Source organism: Ovis canadensis, chromosome 26 (genome assembly GCF_042477335.2).
Source record: "Ovis canadensis isolate MfBH-ARS-UI-01 breed Bighorn chromosome 26, ARS-UI_OviCan_v2, whole genome shotgun sequence".
Lineage (NCBI taxonomy): Eukaryota > Metazoa > Chordata > Mammalia > Artiodactyla > Bovidae > Ovis > Ovis canadensis.
This window is the reverse complement of record NC_091270.1, coordinates 29,428,060-29,447,470: the sequence shown is the minus strand read 5'-3', so window position 1 is coordinate 29,447,470 and position 19,411 is coordinate 29,428,060. Positions and strand designations below refer to the sequence as shown.

The window sequence follows — 19,411 nt, the reverse complement described above, 5'->3', positions numbered from 1 at the left end:
CATAGCCAGATGTGGCCTCTGTTGGAAGAATGGTAGTGAAGAACCGCAGAATAAGGACCAGGGAATGTGGCCGTGTGGGTGGGGAGGGTCTGAGCCACTTGGAATATGCCGTGTCCAAATAGGTCTTTGGGAGACTCAGTCACTCAGCTTGGAATTTTTATAGATTTAATCTGGTCCTACTGATTTGGTTCCTCCACTGTGTTTCTAACTAAGAATTCTGTCAGGCACCATACCGTTCGCTTATTCTTCCTTTCTGAAAGATGATCAATGTGAATCAATTACTTAAAAAGGGATTGAATGGTGAGGGAAAGTTTAGTAGAGTTCCATTTCCAGAAAGGAAAATCCTCAAGTTTATCCACAGGCAAAGAGTTGCTTAGAAGGAAAAAACAAAAAAGTGCTATGTTCCCTTAAAAATTAAAATGATTATGTGTTCATTTCCGTTTCTGTGATGGTTATCCCAGAGTGTCTGGCCTCGGTCACAGCGTGTGGTTGTGGTCTAGTTGCTCAGTCATGTCTGACTCTTGCAACCCCACAGGGTTGTAGACCCCATAGACTGTAGCCCACCAGACTCTTCTGTCCATGGGATTTCCCAGGGAAGAATACTGGAGTGGGTTGCCATTCCCTTCTCCAGGGGGTCTTCCAGACCCAAGGACCGAACCTGAATCTGCTGCATTTCACGTGGATTCTTTACTGCTGACCCACTGGGGAAGCCCTTGGTCATAGTATACTGTGGTCTATAAGACCACACTTAACTCTTTCTAAAATATGATCTAGATGGAAGTTGATCTATCTGCCAAGTATCCCCGCACTCGAGTCCTCCGCAACCTGACCGTCAGCAGTCCTGGCATCACTGGCTTGATTTCCTGCCCCCAGCTCGGCCCCTGACACGCATTCCAGCTGTTCCAGCAGCTGCCCAGGGGTGCACTCCATGGATACAAACATCTTGAGATGGACACTTAAAAGCTCAGCCGTGGTTAGTGAATACCCATGTTAACTTAAAGAATAAATGAATGAAAGGATTCACAGGATTAAGTGACCCTGTGTGGTCAGAGATGTCAGGGAAAGGAAAAGGGACTGTGTGCGTTCCTACTCCTCTCCTCCCCGGTGTCCAGCAGCGCTGAATGCACTTACCACTCAACAGGGAAAAAACTCACGTGCGAGGGCTTCCAGTCTCTCTTTGCTGTTGAAGAATACCGTGTTCAGCATTGTGTTCTTCTGAGCACCAGCTTGTTGTGTTCATTCATTTGTTAATTGTGTTAATTGTTGTATCAAACATTCACTGATCTCCTACCGTGTCCCAGGCTAGGGGCCAGGAGGGTGGGAGGTGCTGAAGATAGGACAGTGAGCAGGATACAGTTCCTGTCCTCAAACTGCTGGGAGAGGTGGACAAGCGGAAGTGGGATGCATGGAGGTGAGTGCTGGGAGAGGGGAAACCAGGGGAGGCTTCACAGAGGAGGAGGCATCTAGCTCCTTTACCTGGCTGTGAAGTCTGTGTCCTCACATGCAATAGCTCGGTCTGTCTGATTAGAAGGCAGAAAGGCCAGCCCAGAGAAGTCTCCTGCAGTTGGAAGGGAGTTAGAAATAGAAGGACGGATTTCCCCAGGAGGTGTTAATGGAAGCAGCCTGCTCTGAGCTCTCCACCTCCTCCAGGACCTGTCCTACCATGACAAGGCTGTGATGTGGGGACCCCGCAGGCCAAGTGCATAGCAGGGCCCCTCTTTCTGTGAACCCTGGGATGAAGGACACAGCGCTGGTCCTGCCCTCCACCCCTCTCTTCATCATCCTAACATCTTTGCACTGATCTCACTGCTGTCGCTCACTCTGGAGTCTTTTTCCCCTTTGCTTCCCTCGGCTCTGGCTCACTTTTCTTCCCAGAGTTTTCCTTTTTTTTTTTTAAAGTCCCTATTGAATTTGTTGCAGTATTGCTTCTGTTTATGTTTTGGGTTTTTTGGCTGCAAGGCACCAGGGAATTGAACTCTTCTCCCCTGCATTGGAAGGTGAAGTCTTAACCGCTGGACCACCAGGGAAATCCCAAGCATTTCCTTTTATTTTGGGAGCTGGTGGCTGGGAAAGGCATTCATTGGACCCCCTAGTCCCATTGTGGCTGCACTTGGCTGCTCAGACTCTGCTGTTTTCGGGAGAGAGACAGCCCTGCAGGGGGATCTGCTGTAACTTCTTGCCTGCGGGAGGTGACAGAGCTGCAGGAGGTGAGAAAACAAGTCACGTCTCCAGAACTGAGCACTGTTGGTCTCCCATGGAGGAGGAGTCTTTCCTCTTAGGTGTCCATCCGAACGCCTGTCTCTGTTCTTCTGGGCATGGAACTAAGGGGGAATCAGAAATAGCAGTGTGTCCAGGCAGCCAAAATGTTACACGGTCCCAAGGAGGAAAGGCTAAACAAGTATGTCACATGCAAAATACAGTTGTGCTGATGGCACTCAGAGAAAAGAGTGGCTATTTCAGACCCAGCCACTTCTTAAAAGAGGAATGCTCACCTGCCAGGAAATGGAGGGAAACCACAGAGTCCCTTCAAGGTATAGCGTATTGACTTGCCAGCAAGATGCTGTGAGTGGGCAAGGATTGGGGGGAGATGTGCTCGGGGAACTAATGACAGGTTGGAGTGAAAACAAGAATAAAAGACTTTGCATTCAACTTCTGCTCCCTTGAGTCGCACTGCCCTGTGGGAGCCATCCATAATTAATGATACGACCAGGCACCAGGAGAACCACAGAGATACACACTAATACTGATGAACACTTTTTCATTTTTATTGCCCCTTACAAGTATGCCAAAAAGCATTAAAAGTTCATAAAAGAAAAGAACTTGGCTTAATGGTGACTGATCTCATCCCTGAACACGGTCCATGGTACCACAAGTTTCCCAGCCATCTGCACTGATGGGGACGGTCCCATTTTTCACTGTCGGCAGCCCCAGATATCTGGACATTCCAGATAAACTCTTGGGTTTGGGTATTGGCTTTTACCAGAAGCAACGCAGCCTTGGGAGACTAAACTCATTTGATTCCAGAATTACACTGAGGAAGGAAATAGACATTGGTAAATACGATGCTGAATCTGTCAGCTGATGAGTTATTTATTATATCAAGCAATGCTGATTGACCTCTTAAGCTTAAAATTGATTCCTCAAATTGTGACTTGCCCAGGTGGAGTACATAGGAGCTAAGCCCTACTGGCTGAGTCAAGTGTGCTGAACTTTTGCTGCTCAACAGCAGGCAGGTGCAGATCCCTCTATGCCTCCGTATTCAGGAGGGAAATAGGTAGGTAGTTCCCCACCCCTACACCCAGCGCGCACACACAAAAGCACGAGGAGGCACGGGGAGTAGGAAACCATCACCTGACGATGCTGAAAGGCAGGCTTGATCAGGTCCAGCTGTGCAAGGGACAGTTGTACTCCCCTGCAAACTCAGCCCCACTTCTAGGTAGACGCGAGGGGGACGAGCGCCCCCTCTGGATGAGGGGTGTAATAGCGATGCTGGAAGCCAAATGTGGAGTTTAGTTCAGTTCAGTCACTCAGTTGTGTCCGACTCTTTGCGACCCCATGGACCGCAGCTCGCCAGGCCTCTCTGTTTATCACCAACTCCTGGAGTTTACCCAAACCCATGTCCATTGAGTCGGTGATGCCATCTAACCATCTCATCCTCTGTCGTCCCCTTCTTCTGCCCTCAATCTTTCCCAGCATCAGGGTCTTTTCAAATGAGTCAGCTCTTCGCATCAGGTGGCCAAAGGATTGGAGTTTCAGCTTCAACACCAGTCCTTCCAATGAACATACAGGACTGATCTCCTTAAGGATGGACTGGATGGATCTCCTTACAGTCCAAGGGACTCTCAGGAGGTGGAGGAGAAGCCAATAGTGTGAAGTGACCTGGCTCAGTGATACGCAGGAGGCCACTCTGGAGAGTCACCAGGCCCACTGTGGACCTTGTAGAAGCTGGAAAATGAACCTTTAGGAAGTCCTACATCACTGAGATTTCAGAATTTATTTGTTACCCAAGTTTATCATCAACCCAAGTTTATCATTACCCACAAACATGAGTAGGCTGTTAAGGAAATTCCCTGGTGTCCCAGTGGCCAGGACTCTAAGCTTTCACTGCTAAGGACTCAGGTTCCGTCTCTGGTCAGAAACTAAGATTCTGCAAGACAGAGTGGCCAAAAAAGTAGACTTTTGATCCTATTTTTAAAACAAACCCACAAATCCATAAGTACTTGTACTTATAACTTGACATGTAAGGGCGCTTAAAAGTGAGATCCCTCCCTAGGAAATATAGTAGTTTCTCCTTGGGACGCTGACTCAGTAGTCATTGTTCCCAGGGGTGCCCAAGGACCGCCCAAACTCTGAAGACTGAAGACAATCCAACTCAAGAATTTATCTGTCACCCACAGCCACTGTTGTGGAGAACGCATTGGCTCTGATGCCAGAAACTCAAGTTCGCATTTGGTATCTAATGTCATTTATCTATTTACTTATTTAAAAAACTGTGAGTTTCTTAGTTTGAAGCATGAAAGCACATTTTGTACTTGCTGGCAGATTACTGTCTTTTGAAAGACATCATCTGATGTAATTTCAGATGCCTCATTTTCTTCCTAAATCAGATTACCATAAAGCTCCCATCACAGAACTTCCAAAGCATCCTTCTTCATGTACCGTCACTCCTAATGGGCCAAATTTTAGAATTACTTCTGACTTTTGGGTGTATAGTAAGGGGTGGGTGGAGCAGAGCAGAGTAAACCAGTTGTCTCTGAAAGTTTCATGAGAGGCTTGCTTGTCAGAAAATCCTTTTGAGTGTGTACCTGATGGAGCTTACTCTTGGAAAGAAAGAAGGAGTGCTTTCTTTCTTTTTTTTTTTTTGGTAAAACAGAATCTTCCTTGCCTTCTAAATTTTTATTGCATTGTTTATTTTTGGCTGTAACTGGGTCTTGCTTGCTGCACGAGCTTTCTCTAGTTGTGGTTCACGGGCTTCCCACTGCGGAGGCTTCTGTTGTTGTGGTGCACCGGCTCTGGGGCGCGTGGACGCGCCGGTCGCTGCAGCACGTGGGCCCAGTAATTGTGAGTCGCAGGCCCTGGAGCACAGGCTCTGTAGTTGTGGTGCATGGGCTTAGCTGCCCTGAGAGAATGCTTTCTGGTTTGTTGCTGGCCTCTCCGTGGAGTTTTAATGAAAGAAGAGGGAAACTTGATCGAGGAAGGAGAGAAGGGAGAAGAGAGTGATGAATATCCTCAGTTCTCAAGTGCCAAGGAATTTCAGTGAGCTGTAAAGTTTGAGCATGTGTATAACTTTTTATTTTCCCATAATGTATGATCAGGTTTACTAGCTCTTGGTTGTTAACATTTCCACACCAGCTGTAGCAGCAACACATGTACGTTCATTTGCAAATTAGTTTCTAATCTAGTATATCTCCAGAAAAGGGAATAAAATCCTCCTAACAAACACAGGATAGCTCTCACAAAGCAGAATATTCTGTTTTTGACAGAAACTGAAGGAAAGATGGAGAGAGGAGAACTGAAAATTTGCTGAGCATGTAGCCTGATGTGCGCTCACTGCCGTAATATACGTTGTGTAAATCTCACCGCAGCCCTGAAGGTAGAGAGGATTCCCATTTCACAGAGGAGAAGACTGAGCCTTGAGAAGAGATGGGACTTTCCTAAATTTCAGCCAGCTGGTCTCACTAGGGAAGGGTGGAGCTTGCATGCAGACCCTGGTAAGTTTCTCTCCATAGCTGGCTTCCTTTGCCAGTCTGCCAGATTGGCCACAAGAAGACGACCCATCACGGCTCTGTCTTCAAATCACAGCTAGTCCAACTGGTTCTCCAAAAGAGTGAGGGCACTCATCTTCTTCGGGGGCCGCCTTGCCCCCTAGGGACCAGAAGTTGGTTCTTGGGAAGGGGTGGAAACTTTGTGTTTATGATAAAGTATGAATATGCTCATGGAACAGAAAGAGATCACCTGCATAAAGGTCCCGGGGCTTCCTTGGTGACTCAGACGGTAAAGAATCCACCTGCAATGCAGGAGACCCAGGTTCAATCCCTGGGTTGGGAAGACTCCCCCTGGAGGAGGAAGTGGCAACCCACTCCAGTATTCTTGCCTGGAAAAATCCCATGCACAGAGGAGCCTGGCGGGCTACAGTCTGTGGAGCCACAGAGTCAGACACAGCTGAGTGACTTAACACTTTCACTTTTTCACTTCATAAATGTCCTATTAAAATTTCAAGGAGGAGGATAATTAGAAAAAAAGTCAGTTCTTGCCTGGAGAATCTCGTGGACAGAGGAGCTTGGAGAACCATGATCCAGAGTCAGACACGACTGAAGTGACTTAACAGGAGGGTCTCTGAATCTTTGCCCCAGGAAGTGTTCACAAAGGGTCAGACATGACTGAAGCAACAGTGTTAGGATCCATTTTTCTTTAAAAAACGGTGATGAATAAAAACTAAAGAACAGCTCCGGACTTCCCTGGTGGCCCAGTGGTTAAGACTCTAGGCTTCCACTGCGAGGGGGCACAGGTTCGATCCCTGGTCGGGGAAGTTCCACATGCCGCGTGGTGTGACCCAAAAGGAAAACCAGACCAGCCAGTCAAGCAAACAAAACAGGGCTCCAGCGCCCGTGCCTCCCCTGCATTGTGACGGAACACAGAGCATTTCCGTGAACTTCTGTCTTTGTCTTGAGGAAGGGAAAGGACTCTTCAGGGTTTTAAAATGCAAGATAAAGGAAGACTCCGTTAATGGTAGGAGGAAAGCCATGCATTTAGGTCACTCACTAACACACTTAGAAGAAAATGTCTCCAGTGACCATAAATAATTGGATTTCTTACAGGGGCACACAATGCTTCAGATAACTCCTTTCCCCTTTATCTGGGTTTTTGATACCTGGTAGGAGGGAGTGGGGGAGAGACACTTCATAGTGAATGGAGGCAGATAAAAGGGGGAGATCTGACAGTTGCGATTACTACGCTGCTGTATTATTTACCTCAGCCAGGAGTCACTAACGCGCCGGGTCACCCCCGAGGTCGGGGGCAAGATGGGGAGTTTACGCAGCCAAGCAGGGTAGCTTGCAGGCCAGGGGCACACATCAAAGTCTGACAACAAACATGAGAAGAAGATTTGTTCAGGTACAGAGATCGAGCTGACAGTGCTTTCCTTGCAATATTCAACCACTTTGGTGGAAGGGGTGCTTTAAATTTCAGCATCAGTTCTTTCTGATCTTTTGAGAAGGAGCAAACACAATTAAGGGTTTAGTGAAAGACCCTGTTGCTTTAGAAGTGGGCTCTTGCTAATAATGTATTGTTTCACTAGCATCTTCCTCTGCACCGACTCCATTTTTGAAGTAGGAATCTCCCCCCCTTTATTTACCGTGGTAAAATACACATAACATAAAGTTTACCATTTGTAAGAGTACAGTTCAGCGGTATCAAGTACATTCTCATTGTTTTGCAGTCGTTGCTACCATCCCTCTCAAGCAGTTTTCATTGTTTTCAGCTGAAACTCTGTACCCATTAAATGCCAACTCCACATTCCTCTCATCACCTCATAACCCCCCAGCCCCTGATGATCACTACTTTACGTTCTATTTCTATAAATTTGACCGACCTACTTATCTCATAAAAGTGGACTCATACAACACGTGCCCTTCTGTGTCTGGCTTTTTTCCCTAGCACAATGCCCTCTGGGTTCTTCCATCTTGTATCGTGTGTCAGAATTGCATTCCCTTAAAAATATATTTATTTTTATGTATTTATTTATTTGGCTGCTCTGGGTCTTAGTTGCAGCAGACAGGATCGTTAGTTAGGGCATGCAAAGTCTTAGTTGTGGCATGTGGGATTTAGTTCCCTGACCAAGGATTGAACCCAAGTCCCCTACATTGGGAGAGTTTAGTCTTAGCCACTCACCAGCAGGGAAGTTCTTCCTTTTTTTGTTTTACAAGTGATTAATATTCCATTGCTGGAGAAGGCAATGGCACCCCACTCTGGTACTCTTGCCTGGAAAGAGTACTCCTCCCATGGATGGAGGAGCCTGGTAGGCTGCAGTCCATGGGGTCGCTAAGAGTCGGACACGACTGAGCGACTTCACTTTCGCTTTTCACTTTCATGCATTGGAGAAGGAAATGGCAACCCACTCCAGTGTTCTTGCCTGGAGAATCTCAGGGACGGGGGAGTCTGGTGGGCTTCTGTCTATGGGGTCATACAGAGTTGGACACGACTGAAGCGACTTAGCAGCAGCCTCAGCAATATTCCATTGTATGTATAGACCACATTTTGTTTATCCAGTCATCTGCTGATGGACACTTGGATTCTTTCCATCCTTTTTCTATTGGGAATAATGCTGCTGAACCTGGGTGTATAAGTATCTGAGCCTCTGCTTTTGTCCTTTCATGTGTAAACTCAGATGTGGAATAGCTGGATCACATGGTAATTCTGTTTAATTTTTTCAGGAACTACCATGCTGTTTTTCTCCACCGTCTCCATTGTTTTGCACCTTAAGCCTCTGTTTAAAGTTTATTTATTTGTTGGGCATTCAGCGAAAGGGTTTCCTGACAGTAAATGGCTCTGTACACTAGAGAGTTTGAAATAGGTTGTACTTTCCACAGCGGCATTGGTGGCTTGTGTGTAGTCTCCAGACAGTAGGTCTCTGGACCATCAGGTAGCCGGTGAGAGATACCCAGTGAGCGTGGTTTCCCAGGAGACACTATTTCAGTGAGATAAGTGCTCAGTGTCAAATCAACAACAGCAGAGCAGATACCACTAACCCAGGGTGGCCGTTCTCCACTTGAGACCTGGGGTTTGCAGCCATGTAAGAAATGCCGTGAGCTCTGAATTCAGCTCACCAGTCCCCAGTCACAGAGTAGCAGCCATTCAGGGAGATTTGGGAGACCTGGCTGCTCATTCTAATCCTCAGTTCAGTTCAGCTGCTCAGTTATGTCTGACTCTTTGTGACCCCATGAACTGCAGCACACCAGGCCTCCCTGTCCATTGCCAGCTCCTGGAGCTTACTCAAATTCATGTCCATCGAGTCAGTGATGCCATCCAACGATTTCATCCTCTGCTGTCCCCTTCTCTTCCCGCCTTCAATCTTTCCCAGCATCAGGGTCTTTCCCATGGAGTCAGTTCTTTGCATCAGGTGGCCAAAGGATTGGAGTTTCAGCTTCAGCCTCAGTCCTTCCAATGAATATTCAGGACTGATTTCCTTTAGGATGGACGGGTTGGATCTCCTTGCAGTGAAAGGGACTCTCAAGAGTCTTCTCCAACACCACAGTTCAAAAGCATCAATTCTGCATCACTCAGCTTTCTTTATAGATAGTCCAACTCTCACATCCATACATACATTATAATCCTGCCATAAACAATATCTGACCTTGAAAAATACCCACAACCTCTCAGACCTGTAGCTTCCCTGAAGTCATTTGAGTTCAATGATCCCTAAGTTACTTAGAGTTTTTAAATCCTGTGATATAACAGTTACTTTAATACTGTGCTGATGAACAAACACTGATGATTCCTTGTGAATCTGCCTTTTTTAATGAATCTGATAATTTTCAGACAATGTGTAATAATTCTTCACTTTTTGTTCCTGGTTATCGAAAGCGTTCTGCTTGGTTATGGAGTATTTCTGGTAGCAGCTGCATTTCAGCAGCTCCGTTGGGTGTTTCGGTTTTGCCTGTTTGCTCAGCAGTTGTGAGTGTCCCTGGTGTCACCTCGCTCAACATTATGAGGCCTGAAAAACACCGCTGGGAAGAGGAAGACACCTGGGCCTCCTGAAGGCGGGCCAGGGCCAGCGAGTGTCTGTAATTGCCTGTACGAAGATATCAATTTCCCTGCAGTTGAAGTAAAATTAAGTGCAGAAAATAAGATTGTTTATCTGTACAGAGTCATAGGTTATTTTCCTCTCAAAGGCTACGATGAGATAAACATGATTTCCCAGGTTTTCGTGAAAAGGTGATTGAATATTGGGCTTGGAGTTCCAAGTTCAAACTACTTGTGTATTATAGTTCTTACAGCAGTGCTGAAGTCTGACCAAAATGTCTAGGGCCATTGGGAAAACCCGCTGATAGGAGTTTTTGGTTTGCAAGAACGACAGACAATACCAACTTAGAGTGCACTTTCTTATTAGCTAAAATGTTGGTCACACTTGGAGAAGAAAGCCTGGAAAATCCCACAGACAGGGGAACCTGGTGGGCTACAGCCCGTGGGGTCAGAAAGAGTCAGATACAGCTGAACAACTAAGCACACGCAAGACATCCAGGAGAATGTTGAGTAGACCTGGTGAAAGAGGACATCTTTGCCTGGTTCCTAAAAAGGGGGCAAGTCTTCAGTCTTTTGCTATTAAGTGTATTAGTGGTAATGTTTTTATAGATGTCGGGTCAAATAGAAAACCCATTCTATGGCATTGAAACATGTATAATATCATATATGAAACGAGTCGCCAGCCCAGGTTCGATGCATGATACTAGATGCTTGGGGCTGGTGCACTGAGATGACCCAGAGAGATGGTATGGGGAGGGAGGAGGGAGGGGCGTTCAGGATGGGGAACATGTGTATACCTGTGGCGGATTCATGTTGATGTATGGCAGAACCAATGCAATATTGTAAAGTAATTAGCCTCCAATTAAATAAATTTATATTTAAAAAAAGAAGAAAACCCGTTCTAGAGTTTTCCGTGTGGGGGAACTAGCGGTTGAATAACAGGACTTCACTAAGCCTTCTTAGTTGTATATCCTGATGCTCACATTAATAGGAAGGGTATGGAGTTCTCACTTCAGAGTGAGGGTTGCATCATTCTGGTCAAATCTTTTCAAACATTATAAGATTGTAGAATGACTCTGATATCTTGTTATATAGAGACCTCTGGGCTAAGAGGACCCTGTCTGAACATCATGGGGAGGATTTTGATGATTAGCAAAGCAGCCCCAGCTACAAATTTATTCAGCTGTAGCCTCTCATGGCTCAGTGGTAAAGAATCCAACTGCTAATGCAGGAATAAGAGTTCAGCCCCTGGGTCGGGAAGATCCCCTGGAGAAGGAAATGGCACCCCACTCCAATATTCTTGCCTGGAGAATTCCAAGGACATTCCACGGACTGGTGGGCTACAGTCCATGGAATTGCAAAAGAGTCTGACACGACTTACTGACTAAACAACAACAAGAACAAAGCCACTCATACTTTGGCCTATAAATGCTATGTGTTTATTTGTTTTCAATTTTCTCTTCTTGGGCTTAATTTTTAACTTAACAGTGGGTTTCTGGTGTGACCAACTAAAGACTATCTTTACAGTTCATGCACTTCACATATTACATTTAAGACCAAATCTAGATTTTAAAAGAACAATGTTAGTGTTGATAGATGTTATAAAAATTATTTCCTATACGTAATTTCCTTTAAACCCTAAAATAAAAACCAACAAAGTGGGGACTTCCCTGGCGGTCTGGTGGTTGAGACTTAGCCTTCCAGTGCAGGGGATATAGGTTCGATCCCTGGTCAGGAAGCTAAGATCCCACATGCCTCTTGGCTAAGAAACCAAACGTAAAAAACAAAAGCAATATTGTAGCAAATTAAATAAAGACTTTAAAAATGGTCTGGGTCCAAAAAAAAAAAAATCTTAGGGCCTCCGTGGTGGCTCAGTGGTTAAGAACCTACCTGCCAATGCAGCAGACACAGGTTTGATCCCTGGTCCGGGAAGATCCCATATGCCACAGAGCAGCTAAACCTGTGTACTACAGCTATCAAGTCTGTGCGCCCAGGAGCCAGAACTACTGAGCCACGTGGCAGCTGCTGAAGCACATGCAGTCTACAGCCTTGCTCCGCAACTGGAGAAGCCGCTGCGATTAGACAGCCAAGCACTGCAACCAGAGGGGGTAGTCCCCGCTTGCTGCAACTAGGGAAAAGCCTGCGTGCCGCGGGGAAGGCCCAGCTCGGCCCAAAAACAGGTCTTAAAAAAGAAAACCAACAAAGCTCTAAGACGCATGACTTTTCCAATTATTCTTCATTTATTGTGGAAACTAGATTGAGTTTTGCTTTTAGCCAGGATATATGTAACATGTGTCCAGTGGATACAATATCACTTACCTTTATTGTACTTATAGATCTTGGTTAGACAAAATAACTGGATTTATTGAATGTTACACAGAAGAGGAACTTATTAAATTAATGCTTGCCAGGGTTCTTCTTTCATACCTCTTCTGGAGGAAAATCGTCAATTCAGAATTTCTCTTATGGGTCTCAGAGGCTAGTAACTTATTGAATACAGAAAATGTCTTGTTTTAAACTTATATGCATGTGAAAAATCACCTCTTAAAAAGTCTCCAGTGTGATATAGTACAGCCTACGCAATAGCTGTAGGTAGATTTAACTATATTTATAGAGATGCACAGATATATTTTCTCGGGCTTCTCCACACATCTTTGAGGATTTTTCTTCTGAGGCTCATTCCCAGGGCTTTTTGTTTAGATGAAAGGAAAGATGACTCTCTAGCTTTCACTGACAGTCCCCATTATTTATGAATTTCAGTCTAAAATTTTGTCTAAAAAGCAAAACGTGCCTCCTTCACACATGAGCATTAGAAAACGCCTTTTGCTCTCAAGTGTTGAATATGTTTTCAGAACTTGAACTGTATTTGTAGATTATTGCTTGAAACTGGTAAATTGAGAATTTAGTTTACCTTCATAATTTTGACGTATTTGGTGTTACAGATATTTGATGGAATTCTACTGTCTGTGATAATGAATTCCTGATTCAAATTTCCTGTTTGTTTAGGGCACACAGGAAGAGGGGGAAAGATGGATCTTTGCTGTGTTTTTGATTTGCAGCCCTAAAGCTCTGCTGTGAAATTACAGAGTCAGGCATTCGTTTATGTAAAAACATGAATCTAGCAGGAACTAATCCCTCTCTAATGTCACCCTTTTCATGGAATATTAATATCAAGAAATATGATTGCATTTGGCTTTTGAAAAAAATCTGATTTTCTTTCTTTTTTTTTTTTAAATCTGATTTTCTATCGGGGTGGCTCAGAGGATAAAGAATCTGCCTGCAATGTGGGAGACCCAGGTTCGACCCCTGGGTCAGGAAGATCCCCTCGAGAAGGGAATGGCAACCCACTCTGGTATTCTTGCCTGGAGAATCCACGGACAGTGGAGCTTGGCAGGCTACAGTCTGGTGTCACAGAGAGTCAAACACGGCTGAGTGAATCTCTTGACTGTGTGTTAGCAGATTATTGATGTGATAGTTTTGGGTGAACAGCAAAGGGACTCAGCCATAAACATACGTGTTGCATATTGCTTTATGTTGGATTCTGACTATCTAAGGCTTGCCTGCCAATGCAGGAGACCTGGGTTCGATCCCTGGATCAGTAAGATCCACTGGAGAAGGGAATAGTTACCCACTCTAGTATTCTTGCCTGGAGAATTCCTTGGACAGAGGAACCTGGTGGGCTACAGTCCATAGAGTGCCAATGAGTTGGACACAACTGCTTAACTAATACTTTCACTTTTTTTGTACCTGCTATAGCAAAGCACACACCCAGGAAAATGTGGTGACTCACGCAAGATAGCAATTTAATTTTCATTCAGGTCATAGGGCACGTGTTCTGTGTTGGCAGGTGACTCTTCTCTACATGTATGTCCTTAGGGCACTCTGGCTGACGGTGGCTCTACCATCTTCAGGAGATGACTTCCAAGGTCAGGGTAGACTTCCATCTTAGCGGACGGAAATGATGGCATGCCACGTCCAAGGTTAGAGCCTGTCTTGTCTCTTAGGTAAGGGACAAGAAAACGGTACCCAGTGCTCTCATCTCATTTCTTCAGCAAGACCTTGGGCACACCACACTAGGAGGGCTGGAAAAGGCAGTCCCTGTCTCACACAGTCTTTTGAGAAAGTCCTTGTACTACACCTTAGATCTGTGTATGGAAGGGGTTTATAGGAGGCTGACTAAAACTGTGAAAGGTCTGAGGTGTTGTGGACACACGCACACACCTTTCAAGGCATATCATCATGAAATGCCATATTTCCTCCTTTCTGTACAATTATTGTTATGTTTACGAATATCACAACCCCAACAATACATGGTTATAATTATTAATGTATATAACTATAAATTTTAAAGAAGCTGATTGAAGAAAGAAGACCAAGTTTGTGATTATAGCATTTTCCGTCTTACCATTCCTGGTTTTGTCAACTTGTTTTTGTGGATTTGAGTTGCCGTCTGGTGTCATTTCCTTGGGCTTTCCCAAGTGGTAAGGAGTCTGCCTGCAATGTGGGAGATGTGGATTCAATCCTTGGGTCAGGAAGATCCCCTGGAGAAGGAGATGGTAGCCCACCCAGTATTCTGGCCTGGAGAGTCCCATGGACAAAGGAACCTGACGTGCTACACAGTCCATGGGGTTGTGTAGAGTTGGACACGACTGAGTGACTTTCACTTTCCTGGTGGTGCTAGTGGTAAAGAACTTGCCTGCCAATGCAGGGGACATAAAAGACTCAGGTTCGATCCCTGGGTGGGGAAGATCCCCTGGAGGAGGGCATGGCAACCCACTCTAGTATTCTTGCCTGGAGAATCCCATGGGCCGAGGAGCCTGGTGGGCTACAGTCCATGGGGTCACAAAGAGTTGGACAGGACTGAAGCGACTTAGCATGCACACACCTCATTTTCTTACTCTGATGTAGCCTTGCTCAGACACCTCCTTTGTTCTATTATTGGGAAATATACTGTATTTCTATATGTTTTTGGCCCAACAATACGTTAAGTACATTTGTTTCATACAATTGTTTTTGAAGTTAGTTTTTAAAAAAGAGAAGAAAGAAGAAAAATGCTTTTACAGTATCTTTCATAATTATACAATTAACGTTGCTGGTGCTTTTTGTCTTTTCATGTAGATTAGAATTACTGCCTGGGTCAGTTGCTTTCAGTCTGAAGAAGTTCTTTCTCGAAAGGCGGATCTAAGTGCTGTGAAGTCACTCAGTTTCTGTTTATCTGGGAATGAGGCTGCTCTGCTTTCCTGTTTGAAGGCTGGTTTTGCTGTGTATAGGATTGTCGTTTGATACGGGGTTTGGGTTTTTTTGTTGTTGTTGTTAGGAGGGGTTTTGAGAACTTTGGATGTATCTTCCCACTGCATTTGGCTTCCATTGTTTCTGATGAGAAGTAGCTGTTAATCTCTTTGAGATTTCCTTGTGATAAGCTGATTTTTAGTTGCTGCTCTGAAGAGAATCTGTCTTTTTCAGCACTTTTACTAAACTGTACCTGGGAGTGGCCCTCTCTGCCTTGATCCTGCGTGGAGTTTATGGAGATTTCTGAGTGAGCAGATTTACATTTCTCATTAAATTTGGAGACTCTCCAGCCACTGTTTCTTTGACTCTTTCCTGCTCTCTCCTGTCTCCGTTCTTCCTCTGGGGCTCGCATCGTGTGTGTCCTGGGACTCGGTGCTGTTCTGCATGCTTCCGCGGCTCTGTTCATCTCTTTCCCTGTGTTTTTGCTGCACTCATCTGGGGTTAGATTTCCTCATGCTGAGCTGGAAATGAGGCCAAAGGAAGAGATCTGTGGTTCACATGCCATAGACTCTTGCTGTTCTTGCTGAATTTGGGTAATTTTCTTAAATTTTCTTCACTTGCCTTTAGTACAAGTTTTAGAGACTTTACACTTTTATAATTTTCACCAGTTAGGCTTGGTTCACTAAGAAATGGGTCTGTAGAGCTCTTCACGTTGCCATTTGGAAAGCAGAATTCTTACGACATACTTTTTTATAAATCCATTTTTTAAATTGCAGTATCGTATGCATGGGCCTCCCAAGTGGCTCAGTGGTAAAGAACCTGCCTGCCAAAGCAGGAGACACAAGTTCGGTCCTTGGGTCGGGAAGATCCTCTGGAGAAGGAAATGGGGACCCACTCCACTGTGCTTGCCTGGACAGTCCTGGGAACAGAGGAGCCTGCAGTAGGCTCCACAGAGACATGCGCTGACAGCAGGCTACAGTCTATGAGGTTGCAAAAGAGCTGGACTAAACCACTTTGTGACTGAACAGCAACGTAGCGTGCATAACGTGAAATTCGCCATTCACACCATCTGTAAGCGTACAGTTCAGTGGCACCGAGCACACCTCAGTGCAGTGATGAAACCATCACTGCACACACCTCCAGAACACTGTTCATCTTGCAAAACAAGTGCTGTGCCCGTTACACAATAACCCCTCAGACTTTCCTCCCTTTAACCCCCGGTAACTGTCCTTCTGCTTCCTGTCTCCATGTATTTGACTATGCTAGATGACTCAGATGAGTGAAATCATGTAATTTATGTTCTTTTGCCTCTACTAATTTCACCTTACAGTGGCTTAAAAAATTTAAAGGTTTTTTTAAAAAATTACTTTTTTTTTTTTTTTAGGAATGAACCAACTTTTAAAGGTTGAATCTGCATACCTAAAGCAATGAAATGATGACAGATGTCAAGGGTCTCCACTTCTGCTCTAACATTCAGACACAATGATAATTGAGAAATATCTCACATGAAGTTTCTTATCCTCCTTCCTCATTTTTTGAACTCTGTGTTACTTTTCAAATTTGCAAATTGCTGCTAAGCACATGCTAGCATTAAGTACATTAACATTCCTCAGAACAAATGTCACAGTGAATACAAAACCTGTCCTCTTACCTAGAACATATGGCTTTAACAACAGTGATAATTTTTCATGAACCAGAGTGAACAGTTTGGCTTGTGCCTTTTTTATGAATTCAATCTGTTCTGGTCCCCGGCTTGTAGTATGTCTCTTTCTCTCTGAATGGCTCTCAAAAATGAGATGACAATCTGTAGCTGTTTCCCTTTACCACCAAGGGTCCTAATCTTTTGGAAGACACGGGAACAGATGAAAGTATTTGGTTCTGGGAATGGAAATTACAGATGGATAGAATCCCATCACAATGAGCTTCGCTGGCATTTTCTGTTGAGCAATTAGCTTTGTCCGAGAAGAGGCTTCCTGCCATGTCCAGAAGGAAATGCATAAGGCAAGGTGGGTTTTTATTTATTCCAGAAAAGCAAATACTCTTTATTTCTAGCTTTAAATTCCAGGTAAATGCATTCTTTTGCCAAGAGGATGATTTTCCACGTAAAGCCTAAGACTCTGTGTGTGTGTGTGTCTCTGTGTGTGCATAGTATGAATCTCTCATCTTGTGACTGGAATATAAATGTAACTAAATAAAAGGTGTATTAGAGGTACTTACTTGTTCCATTAATTTGTCTTACACATATTTTTAAAATCTAATTAATTTTTAAAAGTGGAAGCTAAAGCCATAATGTTGCATGACATAGATGCTATCAATGATATAATAACTCACCGAAAGCAAGCTTTTGTCAAAATAACACAAGCACAGTAAAAAACCACCTCGTGTCTCTTAGTTGGGTAGACGCTGTCATTAGTCACAAGTAAGCATAAATGCAAGGAAAAATACTAAGAAAGACCTGTTTTCTAGAACTGACCAAAATATTGACGCACACCCCTTTTCTGTGGGTACTCTCAGACCTTTTAGAATAGAGCATGTCGAAACACCGCCCGTTATCCTGTGTACTTCTGTTACTGGTTTTTCCCAGTCTCTAAAAGGCTGTGTACTACGACTCCGATGTGCCAGGAACACATGGCTTGTTCCTCTGGTTGATAGAATCTTGTTTCAGACCTTCAGTCTTTCAGACTCTTCAGGGAGAAGAGGAAGGGCTTGCCAACGCGTGCTTTCTCTTCTGGTTTAACTCCACTTCTCCAGGCAGAGGCTCAGGTGTTCCTTGCTTTCTCCTCCTGCAGATGTTGGGCGTGTAGACAAGCCTCAGTGTCCTCCTGGTGGTCGGGAGAGGAGGCCGCAAGCCCTCAAGGTGAGGCCCTCCTGCTGCCCGCGGAGACTGCGCCGTCGTCAGGGTTGACGTCCCCATCGCCTGCCGCCTGAGCGTGGCCGCCAGCGGTCCCTGATGACCCCTGCGGTTGATGAGTGCGTGCTCTCTTCTCCTGTGGTCAGGGCGCTCCTGTCGTCCCTTGCTGCCTCGATCCTGCCTCCGATCTTGCTGCCGTTACCGATGCTGTGACCCTTGCTTCCACCTGGTGCCTCTGCCGCCTCCCTTCCCTCCTTCCTTTCTGCCCTTCTCCCTGGTTGCTCCCTCCTTCCCTTCTCTCTTTTCCTCCGCGAGTATTTGTTGAGTACCTGCCACGTGTCAGGCAGCTAGTCATTAGGCACGTGGAGTCCAGGAATGACCCTAAGACCCCTGATTCCTTGGAGCCTACATCTAAGTGGAGGGGATCAGACAATAAACAACAAGCAGTGAATCAAGTAGAATGGTCAAAGGTGATGAGGGCAGTGGGGAGAAGAAAAGAAAAATTAAAGCAGCGTAAATGAGACCACGAAGGGCAGTGAAGTGAAACAGGGACTTCTCTGGTGGCCCAGTGACTAAGAGACTCCAAGTCCCCAATGCAAGTGGCCCAGGTTCAATCCCTGGTTGGGGAACTAGATCCCACAGGCAACGAAGAAAGATCCTGTGTCCCTCAGCTAAGACCTGGCACAGCGAAATAAATAAACAAAATATTTTTTTAAAAAAGCAGATGCCATTTTTTAAAAAAGTAGTATAACAGTGGTTGGAAGAGGTGGGGACAGCCAGGTTTTGTGGTACCCAAAGCTTGTAAAGTTGGAGCCGGGGATCCACCTTAAGAAACAGATGCAAAATTGGGAATTAAAACTTAGTCCCCAAAGCGAATATTTATGGAATGAGAAAAGGTTACAAGAAATTATGGTCACATCAGAGTTATAGGTCCCTATCTCTTGATGAAGCCAATTACCAGAAATGTTGACATAGAAATACTACCTAATTGTAAACCCACGTCCTTTTTTCCACACTCAAAGACTACCAGCAGTTTCCAGCCCATGCAGGGGATTGTGCGAGTGATGTGCCAGGAGACTTAAACATCACTAGCCTCACACATCACTCCACCTCTGCAGGTGTGTTTAACTGAGAAGAAAATATTTGTCCAGGACTTGAAGGAGGGGAGTGCGTACGCCAAGGACATAGAAATCTGCAAAAGACTGCTCCAGGAAGAGGAAACAGCCAGAGCAAATTCCATAACAGTCTCCATCTGTGCCGCCTGGCTGTTTTGTTCACGAGCACTTTTGCAAGCACTGGGATGGCAAGGATAGAGGCTGGCTAACATCAGCTGGATGAGCCGTACCATCTGCCTGCTTGTTTAATGCCTTGCTTGTGGCAGAAGCTCTCTGATAGACACCATCGTGCCGTGGAAAGATTCTCGCGCTTTGTGTCCACTTCCGTAGGTTCATCCATATGTCTCTTCCCTAGACCTCCTTGTCCCCTTCCAGACCTACCTTTCTGATGCCCATAACAGACTTGCCAAAACCATTCACCACTGCCCAAGAGTCCATATACATACTTACCTTGAGCCAGTTCTCTCTCAATATG

The 19,411-nt window shown here is 45.1% G+C and overlaps 1 long non-coding RNA gene across 2 annotated transcripts in view; it reads left to right on the top strand.

Annotated features, from left to right (window-relative positions):
* LOC138431053 (uncharacterized) overlaps positions 1 to 19,411 on the top strand; it is a 72,323-nt gene that overhangs the window by 48,108 nt on the left and 4,804 nt on the right. For both annotated transcript variants that reach the window (XR_011253511.1, XR_011253512.1), the window contains exons 4-5: positions 16,802 to 16,976; positions 17,760 to 17,827. This is a non-coding gene — a long non-coding RNA (uncharacterized lncRNA). The remainder of the gene's footprint in view (positions 1 to 16,801; positions 16,977 to 17,759; positions 17,828 to 19,411) is intronic.